Source organism: Falco peregrinus, chromosome 9, assembly GCF_023634155.1.
Source record: "Falco peregrinus isolate bFalPer1 chromosome 9, bFalPer1.pri, whole genome shotgun sequence".
NCBI lineage: Eukaryota > Metazoa > Chordata > Aves > Falconiformes > Falconidae > Falco > Falco peregrinus.
In genome coordinates, this window is record NC_073729.1 from 17,676,975 (window position 1) to 17,695,106 (window position 18,132).

Below are 18,132 nucleotides of genomic sequence, written 5' to 3' on the forward strand. Positions count from 1 at the left end.
CACGCTGTGTGGTGCATTCATTCCACAGCTCAGTCCACCCGAGACTCATACGAAAGCAAATCTTGCTCCTCGTGCTGGACACCAGCTTGCTGCAGAAAGGTGTAAGGAACCTGTTAGAGGCAAATCCACCTCCCTGGCTCTTGTTCTTTTGTTGGCTCTTCTGAAGTGCTGTACGTACTTCTTCCCACTTTAGCTGCAGAGAGTTACGTACAGCATCCCGTTCCTAGGTTGTGATTTTCAGAGGTAGGTAACATAACACGCATTCTACTTGTGAATTTGTACAGGAATTGGAAACTCGCCTTTTAGATGCGTACACAGAGATGGAAAATGAATTACTGTATGGTGTGGTAGGTTTATTTGGCATGAATCTGAGATGACCACACTGAGCAGTTAGGCCAATAAAATCTTTGTACTACAGAATCATGTGTTCTGAACATGCCATGCACTTCACAGAAAAACTATTTCAGGAATGTTACTAGAGAGCTTTATATGTTTATTTGGTACTTATTTTTCGTCTCCCTTGCTCCAAAAGCCAGGTGCTTTAATCACAATGAAATCAATTGCCCAGGTCACAGGGAAAAAGAAATGGAAAACAATTACAGAAACTCCTAAAAAATATCTAAAATAACACTTTAATATGTAACTGAATAAAAATTTTAAGTTGGGATGTTTCCTTACCTCCCAGGGGTTAAATACTGAAATTTTTACTGAAAATACCCTATTAAAAATTATTTTTCATTCCAGCAATGTTTGGCTTGTGACCAGGAAAGCCTCCAAGATGCTGGATCTTGAATTTGTCCTGGTCCCAGTGTCTATCCTATACGGCACCCCAGTGTTCTGGAGAAAGAAAGCATATGTTTCTGAGGAGTGGGGGAGAAAACTTTTTTTTTTTTTCCTTATTGTAAAGAACTGAACGAGCTGTCTGTGTGTGTGGTGATAACAAAACCAAAGCCAGCTTCTTCAAAATAAATTGCTTACCTGATGCTTTGCTAGAGTAGGGCATGAGAAGAGTCACTTCATAAATGCTTTATCTTGTCTTTTGTTCAAATAACTTTATTTTATACATGAGCAGCCCCAATGACCTTCTGATTGGGATGCCATGTTTAGGCTTGTACTTTCATTATCAGGATCTCAAAACAGTAGCTTCTTTTTGTTTGCTTTTTATTATTTTTTTTTTTAAAGAAAGATAATTTAGATGGCTAAACATAGGAATGCTGATAGATGCAAAGTTACGTGCAGTGAGCACGGTTTGTGTTCTGTGCTGTTCTAGCCTGGCACAGGGAGGCCTTGGCTGGTGTCTGTGGGCCTGAAGCTTGATAGAAACTAAAATTGTGGTAACAAAGTGACGGGCAAACAGTATAGCTTGAAGTAGCATACAGGAGTCCTGGCTTTTATTTGCACACTCCACTTGGGGTGAAATGGGTACACTGAGCCTTCCCGCTAGAGCAAGCGATAGCAGTTATTTTGTGATCGTGAGCTTAGCAACCGAAGACTTGCATTTATTTCACAGGCTTTAGAGGGTGTCTGATCCAAAGATAACCGTGCTCAAAAGTGTCAGAATGTACTGGATGAATCAGTGCAGGCCATTGCTCATGCAAACGTGAGGTGGTTTACAGTGCTTTCCGACAGGCACAGATTTGGAGAGGTGCTACGCGAGGTCTCAGCACGCTTCTCTGCACACCTCCTGCACCTCTGCCGTAGCGCTCCTGGAGAGCTGCCTCTGCCAAGCTTGAGATATTGTCAAGTACCTCTGAGGGACCACACTTGGGATTATTTCACTAAGTTTGTGGCTCATGTCAGATCTAACTGTGTGACACAAAAACTTGCTGCATCAATAATGCATGGTGTTTGCGGGGCAGAGTTATATTCCTACAGTCTGCATGTTGTAAAAGCCACGTTATTTTGGGTAGTCCCCAGTGGAAAAAGGGCTTTGAATTTTCTTATCTATGCTCCTCTCTGACATGATGTTGCTTGTGGTAAATGATGTATGTTTGTTTTTATGTTTTCCTTTTAAAATGTTTCTGCTTCAGTGGCACTTTAAATGTTGGAAGGGTTTCCCCTTTCCCTTATTACTCAATTTAATTGGAATTATGGTGCCTATCAAAAAGTATTACTGCAAGGTGACCTGGAAATAATCATTTCCTTTCATCTATACCAAGCATTTGTAGATCATTTAAATGTCACAAATAAAAAAGTCTCATTCACAAAGAAATGGCTTTATATGAGCACAGTAAAATATGAGATTTCATTATATACAAAAAGGCTATGTTTTGTATTCCTGGTTCACAGAGCAAACCTCCAACACATGTGGAATGTATGGCAGGATGTAGGACCCTCTGAGGGCTGTGCACAGATATGTGAAGGGGAAGGGGGAGGGGGAAGCATTTGTGGGTCTAAGGAAACGACCCCTTTCAGTAACAAATGGAGCATGTGCTCTGGGTCTCTGGGAGGATTTGTGCAGGGATCTTGCTCTCCATGTGCGCGCATTCCTCTGAATCAGACAGGTGTTAAAGTGAAATGGTGCCCAGAGGACGCAGCACCCTCCTATGCTATCAGCAGCCTAACCACATGACGGATCCAGAAGCAGCCAAGCACAACTGCTGAGGGGTTTGCCAAGGGGTTAGATGCCAAATGCTGAGAGAGAGTATCCTTGCCAGCTTGGCACCTTTAGGCCATGTGGCTGCTGCTGGCATGGAGTTGTCATTGTAATGTGCTGGGGAGAACGGAACCAGAAACTGTCTTAATAGTTCCTTGTGAATGAAGATCTCTTATTGTTGTGAATATAAAATATTAATTACCTTACAAACGTGTTTGAGAGGCTGTGTGAGGCTTTGGCATCTGTCCAGATTTGCAGTGGCAAAACCAGAGGATTGCCTCCTGGCAGCTGAATTTATTTATGCCCCCTCCAGCATCATGCTGGAAATAAGGGGGGAAGTGTTTGAAAACAATTGATGTCTGGGGAAAGACGTTCATTGGTTTCTAGGATTTGGATCAGTCCCTGAGCTAGTGCCTTAGGAGTGGATTTTACCAGTGCTTACAATCTTTTGGCACCTGTTACAGGTTTTGGCAGTGGCACAGGACAGCTTTGATTGCACTGTGACTGGAGCAGCGAGCATATGTCTAATGCCCATCCTAGAGAGATCAGCCTAGTGCCCTTAATGCCTTTCCTATTGGTTTTTTTTTTCTACTTTCTCTTCTCTTGTTCATCAAGCTGCTGTTAGTAGGCATCGTTACATGCAGGCAAGCACCCATCAGTGTCTTCAAAGTGAACAAATCAAGGATAAAGCAAAAGGTGAACAGGAACTGGGAGAGTTCTGTATTACCAAATTCCAGCTGCTTTTTGCATTTGATTTTGAATTGTTTTTCAGGCCCTGAATCTTTAAGACGTGTGGTAAACGGCGGACTCCAGGCAAAATGATTCATGTGCTATGTCTGAGATGTAATCACGAGCGTTTGGGTTTATAAATGTGTTAATTGAAATAACCAAGCATGTATCTTCAAGAAGAGATATCAGCGGACCCATTAAAGGAAGCCTCTGCCTACATGTCTCTGTACTGATTGTACATCTGTAAATGGCTGCAGTCCAGCAAAGCTCTTAAGTGCATGCTTAACTCTCAGCACAGCTTGGCTACAGCAATGTTGCTAACTTTGGCGTGTGAGCTTTTATGCGTTTGGGGCATTCACATGCCTAGTGTGAAGCACATGCTTATGTGCACTTCTGGATAACTCACTCTTTCTTGTGTCCAACAGGCCTGTAGCCAGTAGTACGAGTCCGGTTTTCACCTCAGTTTCCCACTCCTGTAGAAGGTATTGAAGATGACAATAGGGCCGCACATCATCTATAGATCTGAGGTTTTTACCCTTCATTTGAGCATCACCTAAACAGAGGTACAAACCCGTGAATAATGTCATGAAGTTTACCAATACAGCGTGTACTTTACCTTTCCCGGTGCCTTAGAATCAGTCTAAGGATTCCTGGGGATCTCTTGAACATAGTCTAAAATCTGTTAATTAAAATACATTGCGTGGTTTTTTGGAGAGGTCCGTCTGTAAGCCACTACAGTCACCAGAGCAGTTCATGGGGTCTGATGGATAGACCCATTCTTACAGATTAGATTAGTAAGTTTACTAGATATGAGACTGTTCATAAAGGCTCCCATTATTTTAGATCACTATTTAAAATATTTTAGCAGTACAGTCTGACTCTGAAGAAATCCATTCAAAACTGTGGCAAAGGAGGAGAGCATAGTGGAAAAATGGCACGCTCAGGTATCACACTTAAAATCCATATTGCTGCATCACAGTTGTGTGTGTTTGTGCTGATGGATAGCTTGAGAATTATGTGTTAAAATTTATCGTTGTGTTTACTGCCTTGTGAGAAGTAAGTCTCAAGAGCTGGGGTGATTAGATTTGATAAGAAACTTCTCAGGTGCTTATGGTGGTAATGCCTCTTGGAATTACAACTCGGCTTTGTTATTTAGAAAGTCAAGAGAAGATCTTAGGCTTCCTGTCTACCTACAGATTTCAAGTAAAATGGACATTGGTAGAGGCAGCTCAGCTGGTAAAGCTCTTAAATGATGAATAATGAGAATTTAATTAAATAAAATACAATTGTCACAGCTCAGACCTCATTAAGTACCTCTGTCAGCCAAACCCACCTGGTTTAGAAAAATAAAAAATAAAAAGGTAAAGGAAAAATTCCATTAGTAGCAAACAACTGTACTCATAAGTAAAGTCCAAGCAGGCAAACTGGGCAAAATATTCTAGTGTGTGCAGTTCAGAGTCCAGCCGGATATTTTCCACACCACCATCTGCATCAGAAGGTTGCTGGACAAATAACCCTGATTCTCTCCAGTAGCTTCTTGGTATGCCTGAGGTGGGATTCCAAAAGAGGAATAGCTGACAGGTTGTTGTGTTTTGTTTTTATCTTCATGAAAGCCTGTTTGTATTACAGGGGTCATAGTGCATCTCTAGTCTTTGGTACCTGTACTCATTTATCTTAAAGTTGATTTTTGGAAATCATGAAAAATCCAGATGGGGAGAAAATACCCTGTTGTGGGAAAGTTCTTCTCTACTGCATTGAAATAATTGAAAATGGGTTTCTAAATAGTCCAAAGAAATCCCATTACAGGTCAAGAACCAAATTTCCTTTTTTTAAAAAAAAAAAAGTAGTAAAAATGCAATTTTGAGAAATACTTTAAAATATCTTTGTCCAGCTTTTTGCCCCTGGAAGAGGAAGTGAGAAATTTAGAAAGCAGCACATGTGACAGATGCTGTTCAAGATGCTTAACACATTACTTAAAGATGCTCTGTAACCATCATGTTGTGAGTAATAAAAGAATGTGAACGAGATGGAAAAGGAACAGTCCAGATTGACTGTAGCTGCATCTGTAGCCTCAGCACTCTCACATGATGTAAAGAGGTCAACAAATTTCTGCCAGTTCCTGGAGCATTCCTAAACGTATTTCTGCAGTGCAAGGCAACATCAGATTAGGGAGCCCTCAGGTTACCTCCAAGTGAGCTGGCATGTCTGTAGTGGATTACCACACAGGGATGCTAGCTCCAGTGCCAGAAACAGTAAAGCTCTGTTACTGCCATACATAGTTAATTAGCTCGGGTGTCACACCAAGCAAACACAGCTATATTGCTTCTGGTTCTGCAGCTAAGTTAATTGAGGCTGGCTTGGGGATCTTTGCCCCAATGTGCAGTGCAGACATATCCAGGAATGCACTCCTGTTGTTGAGTGAATACTGTATTTTCTCATAAATGTGGCAGGAGTATAATTGCAGGGTGGAAAAAGAAGGCCAATATACATTCACTTCACTTTCGAAACTAAATTAAACCTTTGACTTAACTCACTTCTATACCAGCTCCCTGCAGGCATTTCTACAGGCTTCATTAGAGCCAACCTAGAGGCCATGGAAAAGGTCTTACAAAAGACTAGCCAGGAAGCCAGTCACAGACCCAGATCCTGCTGCTACAGAACACAATCTGCCTCTTGGCACCTTAGGCTTGCAGCTGCCAGGCACTCTCCTTATGTGGTCACTGGTGTTGGCTCAGAGGCTGGAGCAGATAGACGAGGAGGGCTAAGGGGGAACACATTCATCACTGCCAGCAGCGAGTGGAGGCAGTGCCAAGTCACTATGTAACTAGGCACATGTGCCAATTTGCTCAGTAATTGGATTGCTATTTGAAAAATTAAAGTGGTGTCTAGAAAATTCTAACCTTTGCATTTATGAACTATGAAGTTTGCAGCTGAGAGGCTGAACAGGAAGAGTGGAGGTGATCAGATGTAGGTGTTTAAGGAGAGCAAATGTAGGAAGTAATTTGATTACTCATGAAAGTGTTATACCAGCCTCAGAAGTAGCCTCTCTGTACCGGGGAGACAAAGAGCAAGGCACAGTGCAGTGGAAAGCTCTAATGTTATGGATAAGCTGTAACCCATTGCTTACTAAGGAAAATTAGTGCGGACTTGTCAGCTGAAAGTGATTTGTATAAAGAAAACATAATTACAGGGGAAGGCCTGATAATACTTGTTGGGTTGTTCCCCCCCGCCCCCCAAAGGGAAAAAACTGTTAACGGGCATTATTATATCTTTTCAGTTTTTTTCTGAGCTGGTGAATTTACTGTTTCTGTCTACTGTATATATTGCTCTCAAATACATTTGGTGAACAAATCCTATGTGCTAATATTAAACATAAGTGATATTGAATTTTTCAGCTGGAGAGAGAATTTCTTATTCAGAAGTATGCCTCTGCCACAAACCATTTCTGCTCCCCTTGAAGTCGAATTCAGACCTTGCTTTGACTTCAGTGGAAGCCTGATTATATCCAGAAATATAGTTACCCAAATTGTCCTTGAGGCAGTCCATTTTTCTTTGCTGTTGAGCTCATTGGCCACCCTTATTCAGCTGAAAACTTTGAGCATATGGAAACGATGGTTTATAAATTGTTTCGTAGATAATATTTGTAGTTTAAAGTAGAGTCCAGTTGCGAGTAGACGTATTAAAGTAGTGCCTGTGTTCTTCATCACTTTTAAGCGGAAACTCAAGCTGGAAGCTCTGTATTTAAAATAATGAAAAGTAAAAATCTATGGACTCATACTGAGGAAGAACTATTTGGAACCTCTGTGAAATGTCTGATTATTTCTCATGCACTCAGTCCCGGTAGAATGAGGTTAACACATGTTAAAGCCAGAGGCTAAGGAAATTTTGGGTTACATTTCTGCCCCTAGATGGAGTATTCTACACGCCGGTATTTTTTTTTAATATATTTTGGGAGAATGGAGCTGTGTTAGAAGCCTTGAAATGCCTCTTGTTCTGAATTCCCTTTACAGTGTATCAAGTGCTGTCCATGGGGACTAGACTAACTGGGTCCCGGAGACCATTTAAAAGAGAAAAATCAAAATAGGGCTTGTTTGTATAATTGATCTGATACTATAAAGGCCACTGCAGTTTCTTACTGTCTCTATTTGTTGGTTAGTAATAGACATATATGTAAAAAAGCAAGAAGCCTATCCTTTACAAAGTGTCACTAATTACTATGAAACATGTGATATTTGCAGCTTGCAGTGCTGAATCTTTCTGTGATTTTTCATGGTATTCCCTTCTCTTAGAATACTGTGAATACCATGGTAACCTTAACCGCTTGTAAAACATTTTAATAGTGACCACTGTAATATAGTGGTTGTGTGCAAACAGCATGCACCATTGCTTCGGAGGTGTTTGTAACACTTTGTTTTTGTCACAATCGAAGTAAAATGTTGCCAGATTTCAAGAACTGAATCCTAAATTTGCCAAACAGGGAGCTGAAAGTAAGTTCTCCTGTTCTGCAGCTCCTGCCTTTGATCATCTCGGGAGTTTCATTGATACATTCCTACCCAGCACTCACAAGCTTAGTGAACCATGGCTCCAGAAAGCACGGAGTTGCTTGGGAAAAGCATTTGGCTACAGATGCTGTGCTTGGAGGAGGGGGGTGGGTGTCAAATTGGAAGCCAGCTTTTGAAAAACCTGGATTGTTTTGTGTGTGTGAGTGAGAATTCAGCTGAGCTCTTAGCTCAGGTATGTTCACATGTGGGCTTCTGGTTTAGCCTCCTATAACAGGAGCGACCAGCTGCAAAGTTTGTCCCTGGACCGGGAGCTGAATTCCTGCAGAATCCGGGATTTTGGTTTGGACCTTTTCAGATATGATGTAAATGCCAGCAGCTTCCTAACAACTGTTCTTGAAGCTCAGAGCAGAATTTAGAGCAGACCCTTGTAAGTTAGGGAATTGCACAAGATATCCCTTCTCAGAACAGAAAGAAAAAGCCCAACAAAACCTACGCCATCTGACTAGAGTCCTGAGAAATGCTTTCCAGCTTTCAAAGAAAGAAAGGGTCTTAATTCAGATTTGCCGGAATCGTCTAATTAGTCCCTTTAATGCCATGCACCTTATAGTCTGTGCCACCGGATTCGTCCTATAAATGAGACGATGGGCTAATTCATCTTGGCAGCAGTAAACAGACCTTGTGATTGTCCTCCTTACAAACACCGGCCTGATTTTAGGAAAATGCTTTGACCAAGCCTCTGTCTCTGCTCCCTCCCCCGTGAGCTGAGCACACCCCCCCCTCCTTTTTCTGAGTGCTGCCTGTGCTTCTTGCCCTCCTTCTTCCCCACCAACCCAACCCACCCCGTCTCACACACAGTGACATACCTCACACATTTGCCACTGCTAACAACAACCTGTCAACTCTTTCTTTGCACTGTGCTAGGCGCCCTTTGTTTCTGCAGCCCAGCAAGCCTTGCAGCTGTTGTCCGAGGCCTGCTCCGACAGCCTGTGATCAGTCAGCTGCAAAATCCTCCCTGAACAACTCGGTATTCACAGCTCTAATCGGGCCAGTGGACTGTTTCCTTCTCTCTCGCAGTAAATCTTTATCACTTGCGCTCTGCTCGTCAGTTAGTGGCGCCAGCTCTTTGGGCTGCTCTATCCCTTTCCCATACTCTGCTGAGCTGTGTGCTCTGAATGCTAACTCCAGCCTTGTTTAGACTGGGTGCTGCCTCAGTGCTGCAATCCACATGTTGGGGAGGTCCAAATTCCAGCTCCTTCCCCACCTTTTAAGCTGGAGGTACATCAACTCTGTATCGCTCCAAAGGTGAAGATACTCAAAGGCTCCCTCCCTCTGCCGATTTCATACTTTATCCATACAAGTTAATTACATGATTGTTTTACTGTTTTTCCCCAGCAGGCTGTTGTGCTTCTCTTTAAGAGCTGGCTTTGGTAGGAAGATGAGGGTGAGCTGCCCAGCCTGGGGAAGCTGGTGATGGCAAGGGAAACCCTGGGGAAACTGGCACAAACCTTAATTTGATCGCATGCCCAGGGCTATTAACCTTCCTCCTAATGGTCCTCCCATGGACGGAAACGCATTTCCCTCCATCCTGTCCCTGACTTGATGCCATCTTAGTCTTTTAAAAGATTTACATCAAAGATGTTGAATTGTGAAGCAGATTTTTAGAAAAAAGGATCAAAGTTTGCTTTCTTAGTATCCCAGCTGAGATGAGAAGAGCCCATGGAGCTTTTAGGGTGAGGTTTCCGTCAGTGGGGAGTTGCAGAGGATTTATGCTTGTGGAACTGAAAGCACAACTTTTATCTGTGCCTGTTGCCACTTATGTTGCAGTGTGAAAACTCCCCCTGCCTCCTTTGGCAAAACGTCCTGGGTTTTATTTCCCTGCGTGCTGTGTTTGGGCCTGGGGTTGTAGATGACGGTGCAACTGAAGATCAGCTAAACGGCACATTTTGCAGAGAGACTCGGCTAGCTTTTAAGGAAAGGTTGCTGGCGATTACTTTAAAAAAATACATTGTTCAGGGTAGTGAGGGTTTACTCAGTTTATAAGGAACACGGGAAGGTTCTGTCTGAGCATTGGTCTGAGGACCAAAAAGTAATGATTTTTGATCTTATCTCTGAAAGCGGAGTTCACCTCTGGGACTGGAAACCCCATTTCTCTTTTTGCATCAGCTTCCCCCATCTTTGTCTTTGTTTCAGCCGTTCCAGGTGTGTGTGTGCACATGTGCATGCAGGGGTGAAGATAACCAAATATAGAAATATTCCTTTAAGTGTAAAACATGAACTGGCTTTAAAAATGTTGCTGTTAGTTTTATGAGACAGCTGAAAAAGAGATGCTGCTTGGAAAGTCTGGGTTAATTTCTACACAGACTTTCTGTGCCTTAGTTCCTTATCAGTACGTTATTTGCTTGGTGAAAGATAAGGTCATGTATATCAAATGCTTACAATGTTGGCATCGGTGATCAGGTTGAGCCTGTAAAGAGATGTGCCCAGTAAATTTAACGATGTCTGTCAACTTGATGTACAAAAGGACATTGCCATTAGATTGAACTACACATGTATGTCCAGTAACCTGTGGTGCTGCTTAATTACTGAGCTCACAATTTGAGTCTGGCAGCTTTGGGAACAGATCAGCATCCCACATATCTGCAGCAGTCTGCAGTCAGACCGGCTTTCTGGCCATCCTGGTAGTGCTCTGCTGGTGTGCTCTTTGTAAAGAGCTCCCACACACGCTTCTAGGTGGGATGGGTTTTGTTGCTGTGTGAACAGACCTATAAACACTCTGTGGGCTTGATTTGGGAAAAAGGCTCACATCTGGCTGCTGTTTGCCACAGAAGTGCCCTTCTGTTGTAGTGTGTTCTTCAGTGAAACCGAGCATGCATGAACAGGATTTGAATTCTGGCCCTTTTTCTGTAGGCTGTCTCCAAGGGCTGCAGTTAGAAATATGATCTGGAATAGTAGGGAAATAGTATGGAGTGTCCCACAAGCAGGCTGATTGTTCCATTTGTTGGAGGAAGCTTTGCTGTTGGAGGTGCTGTTGGGATCGGAGTCGGTTTGGTGGAATGTAAGATCAAGAGGATACTACAATATCTTGTTTGCCTAGGGCTTGTCATCTTAACCCTTTCTAGTCCCTGGTCTGACTTTCTCTTCTGTTACTGTTCATGCTTCCTTCCTTTATGTTCCAGGGTTTTACTAGTTGTTCTTCAGTGATGTTTTTCCCCTAGCTGTCTCAATGGCTACTGTGGGACAGGTGTGGTGGCTGTGTTTCGTATCTTGGTGCTCTTGGCACAAGCAATGAAAGGAGACCTCCTAGGCAGTCAGCCACCTATGCTTCCTCTGTACTTGCAAATCTCATCTGTCATGTGAGCCTTGATGGGGTTACTTTGCCTGCAGCTCTGGTGGCTGTATCCTCTGGAGGAGATCCTGGCTGTGTTCCTTGACCACTATCAGCTAGAAGTGTAATAGCAGAGTCTGGCCGGTTTTCTTTCTGACAACTAGTAAGCTACTGGACACAGTTTGTAATATGGTTGTCTTTTATCAAATAGTGGTGCGTTTCCATGGTTTGGGGAGTGGGAAGGGTAATCTATCCTCTGCACAAAAAGCAGTTGATTTTGAAGTGTGTCTCAAGAACTTGATGTCCTTTTAAAGGCATCCTTGAACATCCTAATATTTTTTTTAAAATATTTTTTTATTTATTCTTCTAGAAAACTCATGGTAGCTAGAATTTACGTATAACCTGACACTGTGGAAGGAAACACTTTAGCTTTGAATTACAAAGGAAGATTCTAACAGTCTGAATTAAGTGAATAGAACAAGAAGACTTTCTCAAAATGATGATTTATTTTTTTAATGAAAAAACCTTCAAAACATAGTGCAGTATTTTTACTCTCTTTACGCAGAAGTAAGTAAGGCTGTGCGCAGCCCAGCTGTACTTTACTTACTATGTTAGCACTGTCCCCATGTCCTGGTTCTCCTACTTGTCTACTGATGATTGTGCCTTGAAGGGAGGTTTTTCTGAAGGATGCAGCTGGGGCTTACCTTGGTATGTTTGTAATTCGGTGGTGCTTGGTAATGTGGGTCTACGTAATGATAATGTCAAATAATAATCAATTATTAGAAAAATGTCTTGAAGTTATGACAGGCATTTTTTATTTGTTCTTTTCCTCAGAACTTTGTCCTGCAGGGGAAAACTGCTCACAGGAGGCAAATATTCCTAATGGGAATGTACTGTTCGAAGCATCCTATCTCCGCTCTCTTGGCTTAGAGAGGTAAGTTCAGTCTTTCTTCTTTTTTACCCAAACCTGTGATGAAGCCTTAGTGTCGTGGTGTTTTGGGTTAGTTAATGCTAGAAGAGGACATGTTCATGGCTGTAAGATAAACAGGATGTGCAGAATTTCAGAACAGTTTATCTGTTCTCTGTTCTGAATTGAGTGGAATTGACTTACTTTCCTAATGCATCTGGATGGCATATATTGGAGCAGGGTATTTTATTTGTCTGCTGTTTTATTTTTAAGAAGCAATGTCAACTTTTTTCCTAGTTCCTCCCATATCTGTCTTTTAAGAAAATCTCAGATCTCAACATCTTTTCTATTTGATTTTTTTCCCCTGAGTTATTGATACTATACTTACACAGTAATTCCATTATAAAATAGTTTTTTAGTCAAGGAATTTCGATGTCTGATTTGTCTCAGACTTTCCAGAAAAATTCTACCTTGGCATAAATTTTGCACCTGTGAAAGTTCAAGGAAATTGGTTTAGCCCTTGCTAAATGAGGAAGGGATTCTGCCAAATTTGAGTTTATGATGAAAGGCTAGTTTGAGTGTGGATAGACTAGTTTTTTCATAATTACTAGGTAATATTAGCGTATAATAAGTCTTATAAAAATATGACTAAATAGATGTATTTTTTTTTTATTGCTTATAAAAATGAATTTGTGTTTCTTCTGTGCTGCTCAGGGAAGAATGCTTACTACTAACCAATGTGTTTAATTTTGTGAGCCACTTCTTGTGTGCAGATTTCCCATACATCTTGAACAAAACCATGTAAAAGACACAATTTTTCCCCTCATTCTTTTTTTTAAGTGGATCCATGTGACCTGCCTCTTCTCCAGACTCTTCCTCCCCGCCCCCCTTAGGAAGTTGAAAGGGAATGCAGGGCCATGCAGTGTTTGTTAAAGCTGATGGAATATCTTTCTCCCTCAGGGTATTTCTTTAATCAATCTTCCTTTATACCATTAGGTCATCTCCTCCTTTTTTTATTTTTTTTTTCTGAAGAAGCTTTGTTTTGTACATTTTCATGCATCCTGACGTTTATTCACAGAATTATGGCCTGATCACTTCCTCTCTTGTCTTCAAATTTTCTGTCGTTCTATCTATTTTAAGTGTCAGAGTACAAAGATAACCCCATCTTAGTTCTCTCACTTTCCCCAGCAGTTCCCCCCCCTTCCCTCCCTGCAATGAAAAAATGAAAGGTTTCATGGTCTTACAGATTTTCTTTATGCTTATTTTGGCCTATGTGCAACCCAAATACATCATCGTGCTATAAGACGGCTCTCTAAGGCTCTTGGATCAATTAAAGGTAGCCCTATTCATTGCCAGTACAAACCTTTGCCTATTAACTCTTTCAAAGGGCATTTGTCATCGCAAAAAGCTGTGAATGCCGTCTGGGTTCATTGATTAAAAAAAGGTATTGTTTTAAGGCTGCTGAATATCTTAATTAGTTGTAATCAGAGGGTAGCTTGTGTCTGTGAAGTGATACAGTTACCTTTCACCTACTTGCTTTATTTTCTGTGTTTTTGAAGGGGAAAAAAATATCTCAAATGTAATTCAAGCATTCTCATATTTGGGTACAAGAGGAGCACGCTTGCTGATCAAACTATAATTTGTGACATTATTTTGAAAAGCCAAATATTTAATGTGGTAACCCAGAATATGTCTCATTGGTCTATGATCAGCCAAGAGCAAGTCAGTTGAGAGGCACTGCTCATTGCCAGCTATCATTCTCCTTTCTTCACTCAGAAATCCGCTGTATTCTGTATTCTGGAAATGTAGAAATCCACCCCGATTCTGCAAGCACTTGCACGTGTGCTTAGCTTGAGCACATCCATTAACATAGAGTATATACAGCTCTGTTTGGCAGGTGGAGGTAGAACAAGGTAACATTTTTTTTTTTTTTTAGACCAGTAGTTCATTTGCCACAGATGTCTCAAACAATTTGAAGCTGTTTATCAGTGTGTACCGGAGCTCTGGCAAATTGTTTTAGCTGGAAAAATGTCTCTTTCGCTGTGCCCTGAATCAAAACATTTCTTTCAGTAGTTATAAATACAAATCTGTTTTCTATTTAAAGAGACCTTTTCAAAAATTCAAGTCAACACATTTCCTTGGGCTTCGTGAAAAGTTTTGTTTGTGCTTGTTGCTTTCTTGGTCTGTTTTCCTGAGAAAACAATATAGTTTATATTTCCATTGAAATATTTAATTTAAATCAAATGGTTATTTATGGGCCTTTAGAGGAGAGATTGGGGTGTAGACCAAACCTTTCCAGCCATGTGTCTCGATGGTGCAGCAATGGCTTGTGTTGTTCGACCCTCGCCCTCCGGAGACGCATTTCCAGAGAAGGTGGTGTGGAGATACATGATTTTCTTTTCATGTTCGTGCAAATATCTTCTTACAAGGAGGAAAAAACAATTGACAAAAAAAACCCCCTGACCCTAAGTCACAGTTAGTAGAAATGTGTGCTTGAATAAGATACTAGATACAGTGATGATAATGAAACAAATTAAATGTTATTTCTTATGGGAAGGGGAGGTTACATAAATGGTGTCTTACAGGGTGTTCTCCTGATCTGGAACAAAACGTCTTTAGAAAATACCTAACACACTAACCGTGTGTATCAAACTGCTGGTGCAGTTTGGTCATCTGGAAAGCAGGGCAGTGCCATGTCTGGGAGCCACCGGACAAATCCCTAATACACATTTAACCTGTGGTTTGCTTGATGTATTTTATTACAGGAAATCTGTGCATGCACATGCACGGGTTCTCAAGGTAATGTGGCAGAGTCATGTAAATGCAAATGGTGCCGTATTCAATCTCTTACTTTCAAATGAAAAAAATGTATTAGACAATGTATGTCTTCAAGTTAGAATATGTTGGATTTATCTATTTTTTGCAGAAGCCAAGAAGATATGTGTACGCGTCCCTCGCAGGACAATTCTGCTATACATGCTTAGATTCTGCATTAAGTACTTTTTTTGAGTACTTCATCTCCTTTTTTATTTTTTTTTTTTTTCAAAAATGCTTCCAAAAACCTCGTTCTGTCTTCAGTTGACTGTATGGATAAGAGCCTATTGTCATCTCAGATTCATAGATGAAGAGAAACAGTCCGATAAAAATTAAAATCCCAATTCAATAAAACACAAAAACTTAAGCACTTATTTTAATGCTCCTGCGATTTTGGCTTAAACTATTCTGAAAAGTTTCCTGTGACACTGTCAGAGGCAAAAATAAACTATGCAATTGAGTTGCAGACGGTACCTCAGCCACAGTATTCCTCACTGCAGTGTGTGGACATAACAATTTTTTTTTAATATACTAGATAAAAAAAAATGTGATGCATGGCATGGTCATACGGGACAGACATTTTCTTTCCATAGTTGGTTGTTTAATTTAGTGGTTTATATACTATGGTATTGAAGCTTATTTTGGTGTGGACATCAGTGCGGTTCTAACCTTTTTCTTCAGCTTTGTAGATTTTCACAGGAGTGTGTAGTGTCTTTTCTTTGGTCAGGTGCCTTGGAAATAAATTTTGAGAAATAACTATACCCATTTATACTGTAGCAGTGATGTGCATATGTATTTATATATAATGGTATTGTGTGTCTTGCCCTATATAACATTTTTAGGTGTCTGTACAAGTAGGAGATTTATGAAGTGTGACTCATTTTTCCTTCTCCACGCTGTTCCAGTGGAAGAGCTTAGACTGTGATGAGAAAAACTAGTACACGTTATTAGGAATTCCGATAAAGTAGGCTGAATAAATTTGTTTTCTTTGTGAGCCTTAATCCTGTGTTGTATTGGCTTCTTGGACATGGCTAATTTATTTGGAATTCCATTCTGTTCTCGACAGCATTCCTGATTAGCAGTTTGATCACCCGGAGCAAAGTTACATACCGGCTTTCAACTCTTGTAATCTAGCAGTGTAATTTTTTCAAATGGACTCTTTTCTTTCCGAGTTTGCCCCAGCTCCCCTTCTTTTTGTGTGCAAAGAGACTTTAAAAATAAGCAGGATAACCTGTTAGTAGAATGAAAATCTTGTTCAAAGCACAATATAGTTTGCTGAATGCCTGACTCTGGTCTGGCCACAAAGCTTCTGATGAAAAGTTCGAACTAGAATATGGAAACTTCCAAAATCATACAGTCAGATCATCCTGTGTTTATTGTAAATCTAGCGTTGTGTGGCTGTTGAAAAAGAGACTTAAAGCAAATCTTTAAGGAGATGGAGCTGAAGCATAAAGCCTGTCATGCACTCCCACACCATTGTATTTTTTTTTTTAATTTAGCATGAGAATAATAGGTCTGATAATTCATTATTACTCACATGGTTTGAAATAGACGTAAGAAGTTTTTTCTAGCTACACATGTATTTAATAAGGACCTTGTTGAATGCAATCATATTCTTGGTCCTCTATCTTCAGTTTCCCAAACCCTGTTAATTTCCAAGTGAACAGTTACAAGAAATACTTCAAATATACCTTTTGGATAACGTTATTTCATTTTCAAATAGGCAAAAAGGTTCAGAGCTGTGTTACTGCAGCATGTGAAATGTTTACTTTCCATTGTTTATAAAGGATAAAAGTTTTTTTCCCCAATAATTGCGTTTTAGGGATGGAGTGATGTTCTCAGAGTTATTTCCATGGTCTGTAGTTTGCCAAAGCTGTTTTGCCTATGGTAGGTTTTAGAAACTTTATCCTTTACTGTAACCCTTATTTAGTACGTAAGTTTGTCATGTGCTGGACCTTGTATGTAAATTGCAGTTGTCATTGTCACTTATCAATACTGGCTTATGCTGTCAAAGCTAATGAGGACTAGGAAACCCACATTTAAATGTAAACCACAGGCAGATTTTGATCTCAGATCTCTTTTTGGTAGAGTGCAGGAGGAGCATCATCTGAGGGAAACTAGAGGAAGAAATGCAGCATGTAGCAGAGCCCTTCTGTAAGCACTTAATCTGCCAAAGACATGTCGTTACAGACAAGAGCAAACTGGGTTTTCCACCCTGTGACACTTCCTAAGGTCCCAGTCTGGTTTTGTACACAGTGAGAAGCAAGGCTTTTAAGTCACAAGAGACTTAGGAATAGCCCAAGAGATACACAGCTCTTGTCAGAAGTCTCAGACTGTGGCTTCATGTGGGAGTGCCTTGGCTGTATAATGTTTTGAAGAGCTTAATCTGTCCTTCTGTCTTGTTCTGATCTTAAATTTTTATGGGTCTAAAAAGCAGCTCTTGACAAACACTTCCTCAAAGCTGGAGCATACTTTAGCAGATTTCTGGTTTTGAAAAACCAGTATTTCAGTTAAACACTGTTTTGTCAAAAATAATTGTGATAAAACTCTCTACCAGATTGATGTGAATTCTATGACTTCAGTAGAAAAAATAAAAATCCACTCATGAAAGGAGAGCTCTGAGAAAGGATAGCTTAGAGCTAGATCCGTAATGTTTAACAGAATTCAGTGATAATTCCTTAATTTCCTCAGTGGTTCTTTCCAAGCAAAAAAATATGTATGTGTGGAGGCTTAGCAACTTATGTAGGGTCTCTGACCACTAAGTAGGGAATTGCTTTGGTAACAAACTATTCTGAAGTTTGTAACGTATATTCTAAATATTTATGCTAGGCTTTTTTCATTTAAGTGACTAAATATTTTTGGTTTTTTACATATGTTTACCATTAGGTTAGTATTTTGGATGTTACTACTCTTAATTAGTTGGTGTGATTAAATATCATGGCATACATGTGGTCTATTCTGCTACTTCTAGGTCATGTTCTGATAATGCTCCTAGTACAAAATTCCTATAAATGAAAGGGAACCAAGATACCTACTGCTGAGCAGCGCAGCATACAGCAGCGTGTGGAGGTGATAATGGAGTCACAGCTCCGTAACTGTGAAGATCTCACCCAGTCTTCTTTTAAAATGCTGAAGTCTTAAGGTAATTAATTTTAAGACTGCTTTATAAGTTGTTTTCATTTTCTCCTTTTTCCTCATTTTTATTACTGGTTTTCCTATGATCTGTGCTTTTTTTTTTTTTTTTTTTTTCTTTGCTTTT

General features: G+C 40.5%; 1 long non-coding RNA gene across 2 annotated transcripts in view; it reads left to right on the plus strand.

Moving 5' to 3' along the window:
* LOC114012951 (uncharacterized) overlaps positions 1-18,099 on the plus strand; it is a 30,927-nt gene extending 12,828 nt beyond the window's left edge. For both annotated transcript variants that reach the window (XR_003555753.2, XR_008748811.1), the window contains 2 exons: positions 11,987-12,086; positions 17,845-18,099. This is a non-coding gene — a long non-coding RNA (uncharacterized LOC114012951). The remainder of the gene's footprint in view (positions 1-11,986; positions 12,087-17,844) is intronic.
* Positions 18,100-18,132: the final 33 nt, after the last annotated feature.